The 23,345-nt window shown below is 37.8% G+C and overlaps 2 pseudogenes; one reads left to right on the plus strand and one right to left on the minus strand.

The window, feature by feature from the left end:
* Positions 1-1,756: 1,756 nt before the first annotated feature.
* LOC101700398 (tripartite motif-containing protein 60-like) lies at positions 1,757-3,213 on the minus strand (annotated as a pseudogene).
* A 4,857-nt stretch (positions 3,214-8,070) lies between these two features.
* Positions 8,071-10,181, plus strand: LOC101700034 (sex comb on midleg-like protein 2 pseudogene; annotated as a pseudogene).
* The last annotated feature ends 13,164 nt before the right edge of the window (positions 10,182-23,345 follow it).

Raw genomic sequence — 23,345 nt, forward strand, 5'->3', positions numbered from 1 at the left:
GAAATTTCTTGTATTACTGTTAAGAACTAACAGATCTGTTCTTAAGTTTTTACTTAAGAGGAATGAAAACACATGCTCACAACAGATGTGTACATACAAGTTGACTATCTCTGATCTGAAATTCTTGGGACCAGAATTGTTTCATATTTTAGTTTGAAGTACACTTGATCTGCATAGAGAATAGCTACTCCTACTTTTTTTCCGGTTCCTGTCACATGGAGTATTGTTTTCCACCCTTTTACTTTCAGTCTATGAGTTTATTTTGAGTTAAGTGTGTTTTGTGTATGCAGCATATTGTTGGATCTTGCTTCTTCACTCATTCTGCCAGTCTATTTCTTTTGATTTGTGAATTGAGACCATTAACATTGATGGTTATATCTTATATGTACTGAGTTATCACTGTCATGACTTTTTCTTTTTGTTGGATTCTCCCCCTTTGCATTTGATTTCTTATTGTGCTCAATGGATTCATTCTGCTGTGCTTCCTAGGATTGTGTTCCTCATTGTGTTTTTCTAGGATATTGTCTAACATTTTTTGGAGTGCTGGTTTTGTATTCATGAAATTCCTAAGGTTCTCTTTGTCATGAAAGTATCTTATTTCTCCATCAATTTTGAAAGGTATTTTTTCAGGGTATATCAATCTCGGTTGGAGGCTATTTTCCTTTAGGGCTTGAAATATGTCACTCCAAGATCTTCTTGCCTTGAGGGTTTGTGTTGAGAAGTCTGCTGTGATTCTGAAGGGCTTTCCTTTGTATGTGATATGTTTCTTTTCTCTAACTGCTTGTAGAATTTTGTTCTTCTGTTGGGTTTCTGGAATCTTAACAATTATATGCCTATGTGTAGATTTCTTTTGATCAAGGCTAGTTGGACTCGTATATGCTTCACTTATCTGTATGTCAAGTTCTTTTCCTCTGCTTGGGAAATTTTCTGGCATCACTTCTGTGAACAGTTTTTTTATGTCATCTGCACATATGTCCCTCCTGTTCATTGACTCTAATCAGTCTTATGTTATTCTTCTTTGCATCATCTAGCAGCTGCTGGATTGATTTCTCATGGCCCCTTACAGTTTTGAAGCAATTTTTCTTTTCCTGGTCACTAATTGCAATCTTATCTTCTATATCTGAAATCCTGTCCTCACATTCTTTCATTCTGCTGTGTACACTTTCAATGGAGTTTTTAATCTCCTGGAAATCTGTTTGTATCTGTTTTATGGATTCCATTTGTTTCCTATGTTGGGATTACATCATGTTCTTCAGTTCCTCTATTTTTTTATCTGTGTCTGCTCTAGATTTATTAATCATGTTTTGCATTATGGGCACAATCTTTGCTGTTATCTGAGAAATTATTTCTAATTTTATTTTTTCCAGATCCTCTTTTCTGTCAGTTCAGGGAGTCCAGGTGGTTGAGTTTCAGAGTTTTCCCTCTCCTTTCCCTTTGGAGTTTCTTTAGGTGATCTGGAAGTCTGGTTTTGAGATTTGTTTATGTGTCTTCTCACTTTGATGTGGGGGTTGTGTTCCCGATGCCCACACAGCTCACATCCTCTGTGCTGAAGGGGGTGGTATGGCAGTCCGGAAGCCAACTCCTGGTTGCTGGGAGCAGCTCACCTCCTCTGTGCTGGGGGAGAGGGTCCACACAAAATTATTTACAGTGAAAACTGTACCCATGGACTACATCTGTTTGAAATTGCTTGATAACCGGTTCAATTGTGTCCACTAACTGTAAAAAACAAACAAAAAATGAGATTTCCAATAGCTCATTATTCAGAATCTTTTATGGTACAGATTCTGAAGGGTTGTGACTCAGTTACAGTGTAGAAATAAGGCCAAAGTGCTCCTCCAAAATTATCACTAAAAGTATACCAAAAAGATCATTCAAATCGTAAAAAGAAACCTCACCCATTTCAGTGTCTAAGAAAATGCCAATCTTAGTGGGTATTACTTTTGGCAAAAGGTTAATTTTCTTAGGACCGAATGCAATGTAACTAGTGTGACTACATTGCCCAATTCTCCATAGCTCATCCTGTACTAAAAACGGTTGATTCTGGTTCTTCTTCCTTCTGGGAAGAGTCTTGTTACAGACACCCAGGATCCACTCGCGCTTGTCTTTCACCTTCCCCTCCCAGTACTGCCTGCCAGAGCTGTACCCATTAGCGCCCAGTACAACTGGCCAGATGTAAAACTATTTTGGGCTATGAGGTAATTTTTGCATGTTTCTATAATGCACAGTTTTCCTATCTTCTGAGATAATAAGTTTGTGCTGTGCTGTTTCAGGATCTAGGAGTACATTTAATTGAAGTCACTTAATAATTTTGTTTGCTCCAGAATATTGTGGAGGAAGCCAGCAACTATAATCTTTCAATTGGACTGAAAAAATTTCAGGGCATGTTAAACTTTTATATCTGTGGTAGATACTCTTAACACTTGTCAGCATTTCAACTTCTGACTTTACATATTTGCTATCTCCTTTAATAGATTTTTAATGCAGAGGCATGATCTGAAACGTCTACTAGGGTTTCATTTAGTTTTGCTAAAATCTCCCTCTCTTCATCTTGTAATTGCCTAAGAATGGTCTCTTGCTCATTTTGAAGAAACAGCATAAACTGTTCAAATTCTGACTTTATTTCTTCTTTCCTATGTTCTACCTTTTTCTTAAGTTCCACTGATTTTCCAGTCTGCATAGTAATCACCTTTTCAATTTGTTCCACTCTCTCCTTCCAGAGCTCAATGTAATACTCTAGCAGTTACCTATGATAGACAGCAGCCTTCTCTATGGGCCAGACATAGTGCTGCTGGTGATCAGCAGAGAAACTGCACTGTGGATACAAAACTTCTAGGTCCTTCTGGCAGAAAATGGTCAGAACCTGTTTGTGCTTCTCACACATAACACAGCCCTTTTTCTCTTGCTCTTTCTCAATGGCAGTAGCTTAGCCACTTCAGTCAGATTACCTAGCTGGAAACTGTTCTGGAATTTTCTGTGTGGACAGAGATAATGGCAAGAATGGCAGCAGGGGAAACTGCCTTTTAGATCCTTCCAGTACTCACTGATGCAGGTAAGGCAATAGTTAGGGCCACAGTAGATTGTCACTGAGTTTTTCAGGTATCCTAGACAGGTGGGACAGCTGGCGTCCACCTGGAGGTTTGCTAAGCTCCATAATTGGAAGCAAGGCAGCAGGCAAGGAAATGTTTCTTTAGTAAGCCTGGGTTTCCAGGGCATACAGTCCAGTAAGAAGGGGGTGTCCTCTCCTACACTATCTTGAACCCCAACCAGCTCTCAGTTCTATTGGTCAGCTAGCACACCAACAGCAGCCTCTAAAAGCCTGCTTAGCCTGCTGCACCTCAGCTTCAAAGTCTGCGCCTGCCAAAACTCTGGAGTCTATAATCTACTGCTCATCAGAACATATTAGCTGGGCTGCTACTCTTTCCATTTGGTCATCTGAAATCAGCTTCACAGCTTTCTTGTTCAAGAAAGTAATCCTAGGTCCAAAACAAGGAATCTTTCTGTGTGAAGATCTAAGTATCCTTCTTGAATCTTAATTCTTTGACCTTGCTGAATGCATACACAGTTGGTCCTCCATGTCTTCAGGAACAGAATCGGAAGATTCAACCAATTAAGGAATGTTAAATACTCTTTTAATTAATCTAAGAGTTGTTGTCCCATCTGGTTGTTAAATCCTTAATGATTAGGATTAATCAAGGCATTCTTGTCCCAACAGGTTTGGTGTAAGAGTGTGCTTCAGGAAAATCACCCTGGAACAGCTGTTCCATGGCTTGGCCTAACACTGACGTGGCAGCACATTCAGAACTCAGAACCTGGCGCAACTCAGAGCGCCAAACTCCAGTCAGCACGTGGCTCCCAGCTTCCCCTGTGGCCACACTGTGAATTACAAGGCTTTTAATTCTTTTGGGAAGATAATGAGGAGGGGAATAGCACCGTCAAATGGAATCTCTAGCCCTAGTTTTTTGAAGTATCTCCGCACTGGTTTCCAACGTGATTGTACCAATTTATACTCCCGCTAATAGTGGATAAGTGTTCCTTTTTTCCTACAGCCTTGCGAGCATTTATTATTGATTGATTTCTTGATAATAGCCATTCTTTCTGGAGTGAGATGGCATCTCAGTGTTGTTTTAATGTGCATCTCTAAGATACCAGTGATGTTGAACATTTTTTCACGTATTGATTTGCCATTTGTACTTCTTCATCCGAGAAGTGTGTATTCATCTCAGATGCCTATTTTGTATTGGGTCTTTAAATTTGAGGGGGTTGATTTTTTTCACTTCTTTATATATTCTAGCTATCAGTCTTTTGTCTGAGGAACAGCTGGAAATTTTTTTCCCACTCTGTCAGTTGTCCCTTTGCACTGTTGGTGATTTCTTTTGCTGTGCAAAAGTTTGCAATAAGATGGGATCCTAGTTGTTGATTCCAAAATATATAATAGATAATGTGAAATAGGAAGAAAAAGTTCAAATGGGAGGAGGCATTAGGGCTGGAGAGGGGGGAAGGAGGAAAAGGAAAAATGAAAAAAAATGAGAAAAGAAATAAAAAATAGAAAAAAGCTTTGGTAAATAAAGAGGGAAAGGGTTGATCAGAAGGGAGGGGAATGGGAAAAATAAGAATTAAGATATATAGGGCCAGGAATTTAGCTCAGTGGTGCCGCCACCTGCCTTGCAAGCAAAAGGTCCCGAGTTTGAGCCCTGGTACAAAAAAAAAAAAAAAGAATTAAGATATATCATGTAGAGGTACAAATTGCATTTGATGAATGATAAAATTTTAAAAATCAATAACATTCCTGTTATTGATAATAACAAACTTACTGAGAAAGAAATTAGGGAAGCCACATCTTTCACAATAGCATAAAAAAAGAGAAATACTAAGAGTCAGTCTAACAAAGGAAGTAAAAGATCTTAAATGTTAAATGCGACAGTACTCTGAAAAAGGAGATCAAAGAGGATATCAGAAAATGGAAATATGTCCCTTGCTCTTGAGTAGGAAAGATCAAAATAGTGAAAATAGTGAAAATGGCCATACTTCCAAAATTATTAGAGTAATGCAATCCCAATCAAAATACCAATAGCATACCTCACAGAATCAGAGTAAACTATCCTAAAATTCATTTGGAACCAGAAGAGACCAAGCATAGCAAAAGCAACTCTAGGCAACAAAGGTAAGGCAGGAAGCATCACAATTCCTGACTTGAAACTATACTACAAAGCTACTGTGATAAAAATAGCATGGTACTGGCAAAGAAACAGATCTGTGGATCAGTAAAACAGATTAGAAGATGCAGAAAAAACTCCAAACACACTCAGCCACTTTATCTTTGACAAAAGTGTCAAATGTCTTCACTGGCAGAAAGGTAGCCTCTTTAAAAAATGCTGCTGGGAAAATTGGCTTTCTACATGTCAAAGATTAAACCTAGACCCATACTTCTGACCATGCATTAAACTAAAATTGAAATGAATGAAAGATCTAAATATTAAGACAGACACTTATTCTTCTGGAAGTTAGAATTGGTAGAACTCCTGAAGACATAGGTGTAGGCCAAGACTTTATGAATAAAACCCCAATTGCACAGGAAATATTACAAAGAACCAACAACTGTGATCTTATAACATCAGAAAGCTTTTGCACAGCAAAGGAAACAACAAACAGAATGAAGAAACTACTCAAAGTGTGGAAAAAAGCTTTTGCCAGCTGTAAAATCAGACCCCCCAAATTTCAAGACAGAATACAAAAGTGGGCAGCTGAAATGAATAGACACTTCTCAGATGAAGAAATACAAATGGCAAATAAATATATGAAAAAATGTTCAACATCACTGGTTATGCAAGAGATGCAAATTAAAACAACACTGAGATGACATCTCACTCCAGAAAGAATGTCTATTATAAAGAAATCAACCAATAACAAATGCTGGTGATGGTGTGGAGAAAAAGAAACGCTTCTCCATTGTTGGTGGCAGTGTAGGTTGGTGCAACCACTGTGGAAATCAGTGTGGAGATTCCTCAAAAAATTATAACTAGAGGTTCCATTTGACCCGATATTCCCCTTCTTGGTATTTTCCCAAAAAGAATTTAAAGCATCATACCACAGCAATATATACACACCCATGTTTATAGCAGAACAATCTGTAATAGTTAATTTTTGAAACCTGCAAAAATGCCCATTAATGAATGAATGGATAAAAATGTGATATTTTTGTACAGTGGAGTACTACCATGACAAAAAGAAGAGTTGATTTGAGATATTTCTAGGTAAATTGATGTACTTCACGACCATAACCTTAAGTAAAGTAAATCTGACACACATGTTTAAATTTCACATTGTTTCTCTGGCATGGGAAACAAAAAGTTTAAATAAGGACCAAAATGTATAATAGATATGGGGAAATAGGAACAATGGAAGGGGAGGAGAAAATACGGAAGGGGAAAAAAAGTAGAATAGAAGGACAAAATGGAATCAAAGCCCTTGTAAATAAGGAGAGGAAGAGGGGTTGAAGGGATGGGAGAGGATTAGGGGAAAAAGAAGAGTCAAGATAATTATGAACAGGTACAAATTCTCTATGATAAATTTGATAATTATCTCTAAAGTGTATCAATAAAATTAAAAAGATTAAAAGATGGCCTATAGGGCTACAGTCCAAGTAGGATCAAAACACATTGCCTTACAGAATGTAGGCTCTAGCCCTTGTCCTCCCCATATTCTAATTCACTACTTAGATTGGTTCTAAATTCAGTCATGCAGCAGACCACCTGTCCTTCCTTTGTCCTTCCCCTATTTCCTACATGAATTCCTGCATGTGTGTCCTTCTTTTGTACTTTACCCTCGCTTCCTTGTTCTATCAATAAAAAGCCATAGAGGCTTCATGTGTGGCTGTTTTTTCCTGAGACTTTCTCACACTGAGGGGTCTCAGTTTTGGTAGTCTCTCTGGGCCCTATTGTAGGTTAACATGGGTATTGACTCCAAGTAATCTGTCATTCTTTGTATCACACCAAGGTAATGAACAGGAACAATCATGAGTCCTATAATTCTCAATGTTTTTCTAGTCATCTAATAGGTGTTAGATCTAGTTTCCATGATTTACTGTTTTCTAATAGGCTATCACTAAGTATATCGGTCTTGTCTTCTAGTTCTGACATTCTGTCCTCACATAGTCATTTCTGTCAAAAATTTCAGTAGAAATATTTATCCTGGATTGGTGTTTGATTCTTTTTTTCATAATTTGAAATTCTTTACTAAAATAGTCATCTATATCTTATATCATCTTATTTAATCCAAACTTATTTTCCTGTGTGTCTTTCAGCTTGTTAAATACTTTGTCAGTTAAATCTTTTATCTGTTCATTTACATCTTCTTCAAGGTCATAAAATATATGAAGGGTTTGGTTATTTGTTTCTCCTTTATTCTCCTCAATTATTTTAACCATTTGCTTTTAGAGTTCTTTGGGACTTCCTCCACTTCAGCCCTGGTGACATTTAAAAAAAAGTACCTCTACTGTGGAGATCTCTTTAGGTTGTGTATGTGTCCCTGTGAAGTGATCTCATCTATTTTTATGTTTTGTTATTTATATACCTCTTCAGCCTACTCAGTGCAATGGAATCAGTCCTGGTCACTATGTTGCAAGCAGAGGTTAACTAAAATTTACATCATCATGTACAAAGTCACCTATATAACAACTTTGTAATGCCTTCAAGGCATTTTTCCATTGTTCTGATCAAATGTTCTTGAATTCTTTTTAATGCTAACCTTTTCAGCAACTAGGCTTTCCTCTGTGCTATCTCTGCAGGCATTTTCTTTTTTGCAAAGTGGAAAACTTTTTAAAAATGGGCTTTTTGTTCCTCATTTTCATTATAAAAAAGGTTTAAAAGCCCCAACTGAATACATGTGGCAGCCGGAATGTTGGGCTGCCTTGAAATTTACTCCATTAGGTTTCAAGGAATATGCTGTGACCTGGGAAGGAGTGGCTTTGCTGAAGTTGCTGTAATGAACTGTTTTTTCCCCCTGCTCCTCGAACTTGCTTGAATTTCTAGGAAAGCAGCTGCTTTTGGAGAAAGAATACCAGAATGGGATACCATGGGACAAACAGTAAATGAAGATCCAATGGATGTCAAGAAGGAGACTCAAGAGAAAACTCATTCAACCACATCTTCTGTGCAAAGTGATGATTTTGACTGGAACATGTATTTGAAAGAGACTGGATCTCTAAGTGCTCCTTCACAGTGCTTCAGACAGTCTAAGATTCCTCCTGCTAATGACTTCAAAGTTGTTATGAAATTAGAAGCCCATGACCCTCACAATGCTACTTCAGTGTGTATTGCCACAGTTATTGTAATTTCTGGGGCCAGATTACATTTACGGCTGGATGGTAGTGACATTAGTAATGATTTTTGGAGGGTTGTTGATTCCTCAGACATACAGCCTATTGGAACATGTGAAAAGCAAGGAAACTTACCTCAGCCTCCACTGGGGTACTAGATGAATGTATCATCTTGGCCAGTGTTCCTTTTCCGAACACTAAATGGATCTGAGCTGGCACCTGCAATGATCTTCAAGAAGAAACCACCAAAGAAACCCCTAAATAATTTTAAAGTCGGGATGAAACTGGAAGCTACTGACAGAAAGAACCCATATTTCAACTGCCCAGCCACAATTGGAGGTGTTAAAGGAGATGAAGTTTACATCACATTTGATGGCTAGAGTGGAGTATTTGATTATTGGTGCAAGTATGATTCTAGAGAAATTTTCCCAGTTGGGTGGTGTTGCCTGACAGGAGATGTATTACAACCACCAGGAAATAAGGTTCCTATTGCAAAGAATACAGAAAAAAATAGAATCTTCCCCTTCTGATGCAACTCAGCATTCAATGCAGTCTCCACAGGAAACTGCTGTAATACTGCCAACACAACAGATTAGGAAATCGCCTTGAATTAATAAATCACCTGGACCTACTCCAGCCCCTGAGAAGGACAGTACTTTTAAAAATATCATACCAAAGAAAAAAAGTCAAAGCTCAGGAAAAAAGGAAAAAACTATACCTGTGTTGTGTTCTACATCTACAACTCCTCTAAGAACACTGGCAAGAATTTCACATGATAGGAATGTCAGTGCTGCTCCAACTAAAATAGTGATGTCCACAGTCTGTGTTTATATAAACAAACATGAAAACCCTGGCCCTCACCTGGACCCAAGGAGAATCCAACGGCTACCTGATCACTTTGGCCCAGGCCCTGTAAATGTGGTGCTCCGGCAGACTGTGCAAGCCTGCATGGATTGTTCCTTTGAGTCAAAGACTGTTTTTGGGTTTCTTAAGCCAGATAATAGTGGATAAGTCATAACTGCCTCTTTTGATGGGGAAGTTTATTCCATTCAGCTGCCTCCAGTAAATAGTGCATCCTTTGCTCTTCACTTTTTTGAGACTTTGTGCCATAGCCTGCAGTGTGATAACCTTTTGAGTAGCCAGCCTTTCAGTTCTTATAGGGGTAATATCCAAAGCCCTGTAGAACATGATAAAAATATATCAGTGAAAGAAGAAATACCAGAAAAGCAAAGCATCAAACGATCTGCTCAGCAACCTATACCTTGTGTCGTTTCTATCTCTGCTAAACAGCCCAAAACAATGATGCATGTTTGGAAAGAAGAACCACTGTCTCCTGAGGGAAAAGACATGCCTAAAGAGGAAGAGCTTAAAAAATTGAAGAATTCACCATTAAGTTCAGGAGATTCTTTGAATCCTATCTGTAGAGATCTTACATATACTTCCATCCATAGGGATTTTTCTCAAAATGAGCCAGGCACCTCAAGTTCAGCACTAGCGGAGACCAAATCATCTACCATGAGCAGTTACTGTGAAGCTAAATTCCAAATGCAGAGGAAAAATGAAGCTCCAAGTTATATAGCTGTTCCTGACCTCAGTGTCCTGAAACAAGGCTTCTCTAAGGACCCTTCAACCTGGTCTGTGGATGAAGTGATACAGTTTATGAAACATACATATCCTCAGATATTGGACCTCCTCACCGACCTCTTGAGGCAACATGAGATTGATGGGAAAGCTCTGCTTCTACTCAAGAGTGATATGATGATGAAGTATATGGGGCTGAAGCTGGGACCAGCAATAAAGCTATTACTACATTGAAAAGCTTAAAGAAAATATCATTGAAAAAAATGTCAGTTTAGATTGGACATAATTTTCAGGTGTACTGATAACATTTTAATTTAAAAGTAGTTTTCTTAGCAATTTTTGTTTCATAGAAGATTCCTATAAAAATGGTTTGTCAGAATTGCTGAATTATATTAACAGTCCAGTCTGTTCCTTTAAAAGCAATTTAACATGTTAGTATTAGCATACTCAAATTAGTAGTTCATTTGTATCTTGTTTTCATTATATATTTTACAAATATACTTCATGCAGTAAGCAGAAAAACTTGATTTGGATTAATCTTTATATTAGAACCAAAACAGCTAAATCCGAAAGAGGAACATATTAGAGATTTAACAACTTTTTTTTTTTTTTTGGTACCGGGAATTGAACTTGGGACCTTGTGCTTGCAAGGCAGGCACCAGAACCACTGAGCTAAATCCCCGGCAATTTATTACTTTTATTGGTACATTGTAGGTATACAACACAATTACGTTTCTCATTGGGAATTGGACCTTTACATAATGCATCTTGGTTCTTATTTTTTCCCCATTCTTAGTCCTCCCTTCACCCCCTCCACCCTTCCCTATTTACAAAGACTTTATTTCCATTTTTTCCATTTCTCATCATTTTTCCTTTCCCTTCTTAAATTTCCCCTGCCCCTCTCAACACCCCTACTCCTTTGGACCTTTTCTTCCTATTTTGCATTATCAATTATTCATTCTACTCATTGGCACATTTTGGGTATACAATATAATGACATTCATCATTGGAAATTTGCACCTTTACATAGTCTCTCTTGGTTCTTATTTTTCACCCTTGCTCAGCCCTCCCTTCAACCCCTCCATTCCTCCCTATTTACAAAGATTTTTTTCCTATTTTTCAATTTTCTCATATTAATCCCATTCCCTTCTATGCTTTCCACTAGCCCTCCCACTTCCTTCCCCTTTGCCCCTTTTCTTCCTATTTCAGATTACTTATTATACATTTAGTCCTTATTTACACTTTCAGTTTGTCACACCAGAGAAACTATTCAGTATTTACACATGTGTGTCCTATTTATTTCACTTAAGAGTATGGCCTCAATGTGCATCCACTTAGCTATAAATGTCTCTAATTTCTCATTTTGTATGGCTGAGTAGTAATCCATTTTATTAAAAAAACCCCACATTTTCTTTATCCAGTCTCCAGTTGATGGGCATTTGGGCTGTTTCCAAGTTTTACCTATCACAAACTCTGCTTCTATGAACATGGGTGCACATCTATCACTGTGGTATGATTCTTTTAATTCTTTGGGGAAGATCCCCAGCAGTGGAATAGCGGGGTCAAATGGGACTTCCAGTCCTAGTTCTTTGAGGTATCTCCATACTGATTTCCACAGTGGTTGCACCAGTCTACACTCCCACCAGCAGTGGAAAAGGGTTCCTCTTTCCCCACAGCCCCACCAGCATTGGTTATTGGTTGATTTCATGAAAGCAGTCATTCTTTCTGGAGTGAAGTGGAATCTCAGCATTGTTTTCATTTGCATCTCTCGAATGACCAGTGATGTTGAACATTTTTTCATGTATTTATTTGCTATTTCTACTTCTTTGTCTGAGAAATGTCTGTTCATTTCAGATGCCCATTTTTGGATTAGGTTTTTAAATTTGGGAGGTCTGATCTTTTTAAGTTCTTTATAGATTCAAGATAGTAGACCTTTGAGGAAGAGCAGGTGAAGATTTTTTCCCACATTGTGGGCTGTCTCCTCACACTGCTGGTGGTTTCTCTTGCTGTGCAGAAGCCTTTTAATAAGAAGAGATCCCATTTGTTGATTGTTTGTGTTAGTTCACGGGCAACTGAGGTTTTGTTCATAAAATCTTTTCCCACACCGATGTCTTCAAGGGTTCTACCTAACCTCTGTTCCAACTGGTTCAGAGCTTCTATTTTAACATTTAGATCTTTAATCCATTTTGATTTTAGTTTAGTACATGGTGAGAGATACTGATCTAGTTTCAATTTTGGGGAAGTTGATGCCTAATTTTTCCAGCACCATTTATTAAAGAGGCTATCTTTCCTCCAGTGAGGGTGTTTGGCTCCTTTATCGAAGATGAGATGGCTGAGTGTGTCTGGCATTGTTTCTGCATCTTGTAATCTGTTCCACTGGTCCTCAAGTCTCTTTCTTTGCCAGTACCATGCTGTTTTTATCACAGTAGCTTAGTAGTATAGTTTCAGGTTGGGGATTGTGATACCCCCTGCCATGTCTCTGTTACCTAGAGTTGCTTTTGCTATTCTGGGTCTCTTCTTGCTCCAAATGAACTTTTGGATTGTTTTCTCAAGGTCCATGAAGTATGCTGCTGGGATCTCAATTGGAATTGCATTAAATCTATATAGCAGTTTTGGAAGTATGGCCATTTTCACTATATTAATCCCTCCTACCCAGGAGCAGGGGATGTCTGTCCATTTTCTGATATCATCTTCAATCTCACTTTTCAGAGTTCCATAGTTTTCAGAGAAGAGGTCTTTGATTTCTTTTGTTAGGATGATCCTAGGTATTTCAGTTTTTTGGATGCTATTGTGAAATGAATTATTTGCCCTATTTATCTCTCAGTGAGACTGTCATTGGTGTAGAGGAAAGCTATTGATTTTTGTGTGTTGACCTTGTAACCAGCTACTTGACTGAATGTGGTTATTAAGTCTAGAAGACTTTTGGTGGAGTTCTTGGGGTCTTCTATATAGAGTATCATGTCATCTGTACATAATGACAATTTGACTTCTTCATTACCTATCTTTATTCCTGTTATTTCTTTCTCTTGTCTAATTGCTGTGGCTAATGCTTCCAGAACAATATTGAACTAGAGTGGTGATAGTGGACATCCTTGTCTTGTTCCTGGTTTTAGTGTGAAGGATTTCAGTTTTTGACCATTTAGTATGATATTGGCTGTTGGTTTTTCATAGATGGCTTCTATCAGTTTGAGGTAGAGACCATCTATTCCAATTTTTTGTAGGGTTTTTATCATAAATGCATGTTGGATTTTGTCAAATGCTCTTTCTGCGTCTATGGAGATAATTATATGGTTTTTTTCCTTGGCTCTATTGATATAGTGTATTACATTGATTGATTTTCATATATTGAACCAGCCCTGCATCCCTGGAATCAATCCCACTTGATCAGGGTGCTTGATCTTCTTGATGATCTTCTGCATTCTGTTTGCCAGTATCTTATTAAGGATTTTTGCATCTATGTTCATTAGTGAGATTGGCCTATAGTTCTCCTTTTCAGTTGGGTCTTTCTCTGCTTTGGGGATCAAGGTGATGCTTGCTTCCAGGAATGAATTTGGGAGTATTACTTCCCTTTCAATTTCATTGAAGAGTTTAAACAGTAGTGGCAGCAGTTCCTCTCTAAATGTCTTGTAGAATTCAGCAGTGAAGCCATCAGGGCCTGGGCTTTTCTTAGGTGATAAGTTTTTAATTACATTTTCAATTTCATTGGTTGATATTGGGTTGTTTAGAATTTTTAGGTCTTCTTCATTCAACTTTGGTAATTCATATGTATCTAGGTATCTATCCATTTCTTCTGTGTTGTCCATCTTATTGGCGTATAGGTTCTGGAAGGAGGTATTGATGATCCTCTGGATTTCTGCTGGGTCTGTTGTAATTTCACCCTTTTCATTCCTAATTGCATGGATTTGGGCCTTTTCTTTCCTTTTTCTGACAAGGTTGGCTAAAGGCTTGTCAATTTTGTTGATTCTTTCAAAGAACCAACTCTTGGCTTCATTGATTTTTTGTATCGTTCTCTTAGTCTCCATTGCATTGATTTCTCCTCTGATCTTTATAATTTCCTCCCTTGTATGAGCTTTGGGGTTGTCCTGCTCTTCTTTTTCTAGAAGCTTGAGGTGCAGCATAAGGTTGTTTAATTGGGCTCATTCTGTTTTCCTAATATGCATATTCTCTGCTATGAATTTCCCTCATAAGACTGCTTTCATTGTGTCCCATAGATTCTGATATGTTGTATTGTCATTGTCATTTAATTGAAGGAACTGTCTGATTTCTTCTTTAATTTCCTCTGTGACCCATTGGTTATTCAGAAGTGTGTTATTCAATTTCCATGTCTTCATCTCTCTTAATCAGTGTTGGTTTGAAATCTACTTGATCTGAAAAGAGGATAGCTACTCCTCCTTTTTGGGGGGTTCTTATCGCATGGAGTATTGTTTTCCACCCTTTAGCTTTCAGTCTATGAGTTTCCTTTTGAATTAAGTGTGTTTTTTGTATGCAGCATATTGTTGGATTTTGCTTCTTGACCCATTCTGCCAGTCTATTTCTTTTGACTGCTGAATTGAGACCATTAACATTGATGATTATAACTGAAATGTATTAACTTGTCATTGCCATGACTTTTTCTTTTTGTTGGGTTCTCCTCCTTTCCATTTAATTTCTTGTCATGCCAGATGGGTTCATTCTGCTTTGCTTCCTGGGGTTGTGATCCTCAATGTCTGTTCATAGGATATTGTGTAAAATTCTTTGGAGTGCTGGTTTGGTGTTCACGAAGTTCCTAAGTTGCTCTTTGTCATGAAAGTATCTTATTTCTCCATCCATTTTGAAAGATAGTTTTGCAGGTACATCAATCTGGGTTGGAGGCTGTTTTCTTTTAGGGCTTGGAATATGTCACTCCAAGCTCTTCTTGCCTTGATGGTTTGTGTTGAGAAGTCTGCTGTGATTCTGATGGGTTTTTCTTTGTATGTGATTTGTTTCTTTTCTCTCACTGCTTGGAGAATTTTGTTCTTCTGTTGAGTTTCTGGAATCTTAACAATTATATGCCTATGTGTAGATTTGTTTTGATCAAGGCTATTTGGAGTCCTATATGCCTCACTTATCTGTATGTCAAGCTCTTTTCCCCTCCTTGGGAAGTTTTCTGCCATTATTTCTGTGAAGAGATTTTTTTATGTCATCTCCACTCGCTCCTGTTTCTTCATTGAGCCCAATCAGTCTTATGTTATTCTTCTTTGCATCATCTAGCAGCTGCTGGATTGATTTCTCATGTTCCCTTATAATTTTGGAGCAATTTTTCTTTTCCTGGTCACTAATTGCAATCTTATCTTCTATATCTGAAATTCTGTCCTCACATTGGCTCATTCTGCTGTGTAGACTTTCAATGGAGTTTTTCATGTCCTGGAAATCTATTTGCATCTGTTTTATGAATTCCATTTGTTTCCTATGTTGATATTCCATCATGTTCCTGAGCTCCTCTCTAGATTTATTAATCATGTCTTGCACTAGGGGCACAATTTCTCCTGTTATCTGAGCAATTATTTCTGATTTCATTTTTTCCAGATCCCCTTTTGTTGCCAGTTCAGTGGGTCCAGGTGGTTGAGTATCAGAGTGTTCCATCTCTTTTCCCTTTGGGGTTGCTGTAGGTGATCTAGAAGTCTGGTTTTGAGACTTATTTACGTGTTTTCTCATTTCGACTGGGGCGGAGGGCTGTTAGCACCTGCACGGATTACCTCCTCTGAGCTGGGAGAGGTGGGACAGGGGCTGGGAGCAGCGGTAGGGATGGTGACCCAAAAGCCCTTTCCTGTGGGCTGGGAGCAGCCAGAGGGATGGCGGCTCAGAAGCCCCTACCTCTGGGCCAGGAGCGGTGGGAGGGATGGTGGCCTGGAAGCCCCTTCCTCTGGGCCAGGAGCACCAGGACAGAAGGTAGCCCAAAAGTCCTTTCCTCTGGGCTGGGAGCAGCGGGTGGGATGGTGACCGGGAAGCCCCTTCCTCTGGACCAGGAGCAGTGGGACGGCAGCTCAGAAGCCCCTACCTCTGGGTCAGGAGCAGCGGGACTCAGTACCTTGGTCTGGTGGTCTGGTGTCCTCTGCGTCTTTGTAGTGTGGCACCAGGTGGCTGCCTGTCTGCAGCGGGGTGATTTGGTGTGTTCCGCGGGACTGTATCCCAGCACTTGGGAGGCTGAAGCATGAGGATTTCCACAAGTTTGTGGCCAGACTGGGCTACATAGTGAGTTCAAGTCCAACTTGAATTATATAGTGACACCCTAGTTCTTTGTCCTTGATCTCAAGAACACCTTCCTTTCTATTCCCATGGACCCTAGTTCCCAATACTCAGATTTAACAACTTTTATAATTCAATCCTTGAGAATTTTTCCCCAGAAGAAAATTTAAAGATGTACCTGTAGCTATCATTTCTTTCTCAGATATTTTCTCTCTGATTTTACAGTATTCTGTTAATGTTTTCAGAATTTCTAGAAAAGGAATAGCCATATAAATTATTTTTCTTTCTGTTGTTCATTCTTTAAATGTTGTATTTGTTCATATTTAAAGGGAAAAGGTAAGCTTATAAGCATTCATAAAGTGTTCTTACTCATTTTTATAATTTTTAAAAATAAGACTGATATAATGATCATTTTGTGCAGGTCTTTATACTACAGGAGTGGTTTGGATGGAGTAAGATTAAGTTTTTTCACAAAAATACATATATTTGCAAACCTATATTTTTGCTAAGCTTAGACATTAACTAGGTATTTCACGTATCTCTATATCTGTGTCCAAATTTTTAAGAGATATATATTTTATTGTATGTGTTTATTTCTCACATGGATGCTTTACCATATTTATATACTATTCTATACTTGTAGGTATACACAAGTAAATGTTGTCTTTTTGAATTTAATATGGCACTTTGCACTGCCACAGAGGTAAGAATGTGCTATGAATATAGTTAGATATTTTTATTCCACAAAAATCTGTGCATCATTTACTGTCACCAGTACCGCTCAGCTTGCTCTTCAGGTGATAAGAAACAATGAGTAGATTGGTTTCCATTCAGGGATGTTCTCTACCCTATGCAATGTTTCTTACTAATTTGCTTGGTTATGAGCCATTTATTCTGCTATATTTTAGGAAATACATCAATTCTGACTTACTATTTTGATCTTTGAAAGTTAGAACTTTCAAGGGGAAATGCTGCTATATGTTTATTGTTACTACTTGGTGAAATATTAATAAGCTATGAAAATTGGTTATAAAAGTATTAGCCATCTGTTTTAAATGCCAAAATGTTCACCAGGGAAAGAATGTACATTTTCTTTCTAGAAAACTAAGTGTACTTTAGATAAGAATGCAATTATTTGAAGGATCAGTTCATCTGTTATTCCTTATGAGACTAGATTCTTAAACTTGATCTTCTTTCAAATTGTTTGTATGAAGATACTGTGCCCATTTAAACAGTCCTCAGGTTTATATAAATGCTGTGTTTTACAGTTTTCATGTTTTAAAATATAATAAAGTTAAATAACTACAATAGTGAAAAAAAATTACTCCACTAGATCAACTTGTCTGGCACCTTTAAATTTGACCTCACTTGAGGTCTTAAGGCATGAATAAAATGTAGACAAATTCTTTGCCAGAGTAAAACATGTGGCCTGAAGTCCAGTTTCCAATATACTCCTTATTTCTATCTGAAACATCATGATCCTCTCCTTTAATATCCATATTCCTGTCAGCATTCTGGACTTCTGACTTCTAAACAATCTCCCATTAATCTTGGATTATAACATTCTAGGACTTCCCGAAGCCAGCATCGCGAAAGTTTTCCAAATTCTTCCCACAAACCAGTTTTGAAGGCTTCTAAATGACATGCTCAGGTAGTTTCACAGCAAAGGCCCCACTTCTCTGGTACCAAAATTTGCATAAGTAAGGGTTCACTAGAGGAGTATATATCATTTACTATTATTATTATTACATAATATAAATTACTTACTATGTAGGCTTACAATATCAGCTTGTGGGATCAAGGATGAAAGAATGCAAAATGGCCATCTGTATGCTGGAAAGCTGTAGGGTCCAGGGAAAGGTCAAAGGCTTGAAGCTCACTGAACAGCCTGGTGTGAGTCTGTGTAGGAAGTTAAACGGTTTGCACTGAAAAGCTTAAGAGTCTGTGCTGGAAGCTTGAACGTCCAAAAGCAGTGGGACAGACTAAAATTTCTCCAAAGAGGAAAAAGTATAGACTTATTTCTTCTTTCCCTTTTTATTCTGTCCAGGATACAAACCTATTGTTTGGTCCCTCCCACATCTGAAATGGGTCATCCCTCTTCACTTCACAGCCTATATGTCAATTACCCACAGACACACCCAAAGCTTTACTAATCTGTTAGGCAGTTATTACTCACATCATGTTGACATATCACAATTAATGATGATTGCATCTGAATGGTAGGTGGCAGGCAGGATATCCCATGGAGACAGAATTTAGTAGTATTTGCGTGAGGATTGGGAGAATGCCTACTTTGGCAGCTCTCCAGTAAGAAGAGAAATAGGACAGTGAACATTTGATAGTGTTTGCTAAGTTAGGTGTGGATCACAAAAGCCCAGCTGCCACTAAATTACTCATCTTCTCTCAAGGATTTTGTTCCTCTCCCCAAATTGCATGTTTACTGGAACTGTGTGTGGTGTAATCATTGCCTGGATTATGGGGTGGTTTGACTTCCTTTATAATTACCTCTGAGACTGGAATTCATCTCATGATCTTTTCCTTCAGTTTACCTTCCCATATTTGTGTACTTTTCTCCCCCTACTTTATGAGTACCTGCACTTTCTGATGAAAGTCTTTTGATCACCTCATGAACACCACTGCTTTTCTCAAAGGGTAAGGGGATCAAGAGATGGAGGGAAGGGATAGAAAAAAGAAATTGATATATTATGTATATATACCAACTCCACATAGAGAATGTAAACATTATGTTTTGCAAATATGTAAAAAAATAGGGGGTTCAAGAGATGGATAAAGGGGAAAGGAATGAAGAGAAAGAGGATGAAGAAATGGAATTGAAATGTATTGTGCATATGTGACAATTCCCCACAAGGAATGTAAACATACACTAATTTTAAAAGTTTTAAAAAATTGATCTGCTTTATTGTGCATCTTCATTGCTACCAGCACCAGGATATATAATGTTGTTTTTCTGGATTTACTCATTTAACAATGACTAAACATGTGAAAGCCTCACATTTTTCACCACAAATGTATATAATTTTCTTTGTCATTTATTAGATAATATGGTTTGTAAGGAGCCCTAAATTACTTTTTAATAAAGAAGGAAAAGTTACAATACAATTACTGAAAATTTCAGTAGAGGATTTCAACAATAGATTGGAACTGGAAGAAAAAATATAAGTGAATCTAAAGGTAAGTCAAATGGCATTTTCCCTTCTAGGTAACAGAAACAATAACAGACATTGGTTTAAAGCATACCAATATATGAAAGTCCCACAAAAAGAAAAGGAGAAAAAAATAATTGAGCAAACAATGTCCCAAAACTAAACAAATTAGATCAAATCAACACTTTCAAGATGCTAAGTGAGCCCCATGTAGGAGTTTCTCAAATATGTTTTGCCAAACTTTTAAAAAATAAATAAATCACAAAACTAGGAAAGGAAAAATAATTCATCTTGTATAGAGATGTACAGTAATAATTACAAGTAACTTCTAATCAGATACCATGGCAGGCAGAGGCAAAGGGACAACATATTAAAAAGGCTGATGTAGATATCAACCAAGCTATCTATATCAAACATAACTAAATTTCATGAAATGTAATTATTATGGTAGTTCTACATAAAAATGTTTGAGAATTCATCACTAGCAGGTCTGCCTTACAAGAAATGAAGGGTTTCCTTCAAAGTGAAATGATAGACTAGTATACAACAATTCAAATCTATGTGAAGAAATAAAGGTAAAGGTGAAAATGATTATATATATAAATATAAGTTAGGATAAATCTATATATTTTGACTTGTTTTTCCTTCTATATGGCTTAAAAGGAAATTTTATAAAGTAATAAATGTAAAATTTTATTGACTATAATATATAGATATAACTTTTAAAATAAAATATCACAAGGATGGGCAGAGAAAAGAAACTTATATTAAAATCTATTTCTCTATACTGTTGAATTTAAGTGCTGATTAAGACCAGGTATTAATTTAAATCAACAGAAAACTCCTGAGAAAATAAAGATTAAAATTATAAGATATAAGTTAAATTAAGTGGTGCTTTAGAAAGTGTTTACTAGAAGAAAAAGACATGATTAAAGAAATAGAGGGTTGATAACATAGAATGCATTTAAAATAAATGTCAAATTGGCAGCTGTAAACCCTAGTCTAATTAATTAAAGTGAATAGATTAAATACTTTGATCATAAGGCAGAAATGGGTAGATTGGATTTAAAATGAGCCAACTATAATGAAAGGACACTATAGACTGAAAGAAACCAATTAAGATCAAAATTGGAATGAGATATAACTACAAACTATATTCAAAAGAGCAGGACCTGCTATGCTAATTGCAGGCAAAAGTACATTTTAAAATAAAAAATTTTAGTAGACACAACAGCAGACACTATATATTGATAAAAGTATAAGTTCAACAATAAGATTTAACAGTTACAGGTTTATATGTACCCTAAACCAGAGTTTTGAAACATATAAAGACATAACATTAAAGGAAGAATTCAGGAAATCAAAAATAATAGTTTAATAGTTTTTATTTTTATTAATGGGTACAAGTACTTAAAATATGAACAAGACAATAAAAAACTTGGACAATACTAAACAAGAAGACCTTTTGGAAAGCCACAGAATGCATCACCCAACAACTGCAGGTTACAAATTTTTCTCAGGAATATATGAAACTTTTCCCAGGGTAGCTAATATGTTAGACCATTAAATAATCCTCAACATGCTTGAAATTATTTTAAAAATATGAAGCATATTGCACAACCACACAGAATGAAATCAGAAGTAACTCACAGAAGAAAATTTGGGAGATTTATTAACATGTGTAAATTTAACAATGTATGTCTGAAAACTGACAAGTCAATAATAAAATTTAAAAATTAGTACTTTAGTATGAAAGCAAACAAAAACACAAACGCTAGATGAAGAAAATAAGTTTTCAAAGGAAAATTCTAGTGGTAAATATCTGCATTAAAAATGAAGATATTAAATTAATATTTTAATTATATTGACTTCTCAACACAAAACATAAAAACCACAAGACCTTGGAATGAAGCATTTCAATCCTGAAAAGAAACAATTTCCAATCTAGACTAATATATCCTCCAAAAACATATTTTAAAATTGATAGAGAAATAGTGACTTTCCATGACAACAAATACTTTAATAAATTAATAGCTACCTAATCAGCACTCTAAAAAAGTTCAAGAATTTCACAGAAGGAGACAATGAATTAGGCAAAATTATGCCAAAATATCTAATGAAATGAGTACACCAGGCAGGGTAAGTAGTTAAGCACATGGTGAAAAAAAGAATCAGCAACAAGAAAGAAAAGCAATGAAAAGAAGTTAATATCTTTGTCATAATTTTCAATGTGAAAGGTTTCAATTCCCCAATCAAAAGACATGAATTGTCAGATTGGATAAAAAGCAAAATGCAAAAATATGTTGTACACAATAAAAATTTTAATCTATAAAATTTACATACTAAACATCAAGGATAGAATACAATATATCATGAAATGGGAACCGGAAAACAAGGACTAATTATTCTACTTTTCAGGCAAAGTGAAGTTCATGCCAACATTGATCAGAATAAGTTAAGCAAAGGTCATGCTGTATTAGTTTAGGGAACCACTGAACAGGAGGGATAGCAAATATATTTATATATATTTATATTAATATACATTTTTATATTGAACAGAAGTAGACAACATCAAAAAGCAAACACAGCCCTACGCAGGTCCCAAGTCACCTGGAACACGCGGAATCAGCCCACTGCAGACAGGCAGGTCTGTGCATGCCCCACCAAGGTCCCAAGTCTCGCGGAACATGCCGAATCAGCCCACTGCAGACAAGCATCTCTGGGCATCCCCTACTGAGGTCCCGAGTTGCGCAGAACATGCCTTATCAGCCCACTGCAGACAGGCAGGTCTGTGCACACCCTACCAAGGTCCCGAGTCACGCAGAACATGCCAAATCAGCCCACTGGAGACAGGCAGGTCTGTGCATGCCCTCGCGATGTCCCGAGTCAAGCAGAACATGCCAAATCAGCCCACTGCAGACAGGTAGATCTGCAGACAACTACAAAGGTTCCGAGTCTTGTGGGACATGCCGAATCAGCAGACAGGCAGGTCTGCGCAAACCCTACCGAGGTCCTGACTCGTGTGGAACATGTCAAATCAGCCCACTGCAGACAGACAGGTCTGTACACACGCTACGCAGTTTCTGAGTCATGCAGAACATGCTGAATCAGCCCGCTGCAGACAGGCAGGTCTGTGCACATGATACCGAGGTCCCGAGTTGCACAGAACACACCAAATCAGCCGACGCCCCAGCAACAATACAATGGACCCCCCCACTCCACTGTACAGCCACCTGGTACCACACTACAAAGATACAGAAGACACTGGACCACCAGACCACAGTACTGAGTCCCTCTGCTCCTGGTCCAGAAGTAGGGGCTTCTGAGCCACCATCCCACTGCTTCTAGTCCAGAGGAAGAGGCTTTCCGGCCACCATCCATCCTGCTGCTCCCAGCCCAGAGGAAAGGGCTTTTGGGCCACCTTCTGTCCTGCTGCTCCTGGCCCAGAGGAAGGGGCTTCCAGGCCACCATCCCTCCCACTGCTCCCGGCCCAGAGGCAGAGGCTTCTGAGCCAAAATCCCACTGCTTCTGGTCCACAGGAAGGGGCTTCCCGGCCACCATTGCTCCCGCTGCTCCCAGCTCACAGGAAAGGGCTTTTGGGCCACCATCCCTACCGCTGCTCCCAGCCCCAGTCTCAACTCTCCCAGCTCAGAGGAGGTAATCCGTGCAGGCGCCAAGAGCCCACACAGTTGAAATGAGAAAACACATAATAAGTCTCAAAACCAGACTTCCAGATCACCTAGAGCAACTCCAAAGAGAAATGAGATGGAACATTCTGATATTCAACAACCTGGACCCACTGAACTGGCAACAAAAGGGGATCTGGAAAAAAAGAAATCAGAAATAATTTCTCAGATAACAGGAGAAATTGTGCCACTAGTGCAAGACATGATTAATAAATCTAGAGAGGAGCTCAGGAGCATAATAGAATACCCACACAGGCAAAAAATGGAATGCATAAAACAGATGCAAATAGATTTCCAGGACATGAAAAACTCCATTGAAAGTCTACACAGCAGAATGAGCCAATGTGAGGACAGAATTTGAGGTACAAAAGATTGCAATTAATGACCAGGACAAGA

Source organism: Heterocephalus glaber, unplaced genomic scaffold (assembly GCF_053883595.1).
Source record: "Heterocephalus glaber isolate CG9 unplaced genomic scaffold, H.glaber_assembly_v1.0 deba00001613, whole genome shotgun sequence".
In the NCBI taxonomy this organism is placed as follows: Eukaryota; Metazoa; Chordata; class Mammalia; order Rodentia; family Bathyergidae; genus Heterocephalus; species Heterocephalus glaber.